Source organism: Lipotes vexillifer, unplaced genomic scaffold, assembly GCF_000442215.2.
Source record: "Lipotes vexillifer unplaced genomic scaffold, Lipotes_vexillifer_v1.1 scaffold2094, whole genome shotgun sequence".
Classification (NCBI taxonomy): domain Eukaryota; kingdom Metazoa; phylum Chordata; class Mammalia; order Artiodactyla; family Lipotidae; genus Lipotes; species Lipotes vexillifer.
In genome coordinates this window covers 363629-365349 of record NW_006790887.1, presented here as the reverse complement: position 1 = coordinate 365349, position 1721 = coordinate 363629, and the positions used below count along the sequence as shown (strand labels likewise).

The window sequence follows — 1721 nt, the reverse complement described above, 5'->3', positions numbered from 1 at the left end:
GGGGGGGGTGTTTGGCAGAAAATGCAGTTATCCCACATATGCTAAAGGATGTAACACACTCAAATACCAGGAAGAGGGGAATGGAATTGAGGACCTAAGGATAATACTGGAACAGAAAACTATTACCAAGAAAGGCAAAAAGATAAATGAACAAAGCAGATGTCAATGAAGTTAACATTACAAAGACCCTCTGAAAGAGGCGAAGGACGCGAGTCAGAACACCAGAATCTGCATCAGTTAAAACGATGTTTGGCTGAAAAATGGGGGAAATTTTTGGTGACATAATGTGCCACAATATGCAATTTTTAAGTTGCTTAAGTCTGCCTGACATGTGAGGGGCATTTCCACACAGGTCCTCATAAGGACAGCACTGCAAAAGTAGGGACGCCAGGCCCCAGACTCACTTGCAATGAATACAACAGCCTCCGACACAGGCCCCAAATACGGGCCAGCAGACGTGATTCTACCACAAGTCAAAACCAGGGGCTCCCTGGCTTAATCAGGGAACAGGTCTGACAAAGTAACTGCCACGTCCTTCACCGTTTCCCACCAATGTCCTTCAGGTGCTTTGCACATCAAGAGCCGCAGGTGGAGGGCAACTGAACCCAGGTCGCAGGGCTGCACCCGGGTCCACGCTGCAGCTGTCTTTCCGGCAGTGTGCAGTCGCCCACACGTATCTGACCCAAAGCATCTTAGGGGACAGGTGAGCTCCAGAAAACACCCCGGAAAGGGGTTTAGCAGAATGTTGCTTCAGCTGAACCCCAGCACTGTGATGTGCAAGTGTCAGTACTGAGGTCACAGGACCTGGGGTGTGAATATTCTATACACTTCAAACAGGGCCGACAGTTTAACGTGTGGACTGAGGCCCACGGCGCCTGCACAGGAGAGGGCCGCCCACCCATTCTGCCGCAGGGACAAAAGCTGTGCCTGGCGAGCTCTCCTCTAGGGCAGTGCAGTGCCCACACCTCCCTCAGGAGTAAACAAACCCGACCAGAGGCGGCAGCAGCGTCCTCTCGCACTCGTGCTTGTGAGGGAATAACCACCGCTGACGTCTACCCGAGCTGGCAGAACTCACGCCAGGAATTTCACATACATTAATCACTTCCAACCCTTTAACAACCTCTGGGTAAAGAATATCCCCATTCTCGTGTGAGAAATCCAAGGACAGGGAAGGTTGAATGATTTACCCAAGGACATACAGCTAATGTTGTAATGGGTAGTGCTGTAATTTTAAAACATGCCTATTACCTACAAAGCATAGGTTCTTTTCTACTAAAACACATTCTTTTATTTTTAAAATGTAACTACATTTAAATGAAGAACGTGCTTTTCACTGATGATTAAATTCCAGAAACAATGTTATTTGCATCTATTTTGATCACTACAATTACCAAACATGTTCACCCTCAAGGCCTAGGTAAAATGCAGAAAGAATTCTAAGCAGATAACTGTGGATACAACACAAAAGTACAGTTGGTTCTTTGTGACCTTTACATATATCCTCTCAACACTCAGTTTTCAGGATAAACGATAAGCATTTATTTGTCATGTACAGTATTTCTCAAACTGAATGTCAACAGTTAGCAGCAGCAGGTTTCTGAAAAATTCCAAGTGTAAACATTCTGAAAGCGGTGATGCTCAGCCAAGGCCCGCCAGCTAACCCTCTCATTCAAACCGCTAACCCTCTCATTCAAACCGCAGCACTAATCTTCGGGGGGGGG

At 46.8% G+C, this 1721-nt stretch overlaps 1 protein-coding gene across 1 annotated transcript in view; it reads right to left on the bottom strand.

Moving 5' to 3' along the window:
- The window catches only part of UBE3C (ubiquitin protein ligase E3C), a 120295-nt gene that overhangs the window by 37920 nt on the left and 80654 nt on the right, over positions 1-1721 (bottom strand). The gene's annotated exons all lie outside the window — the stretch shown is intronic.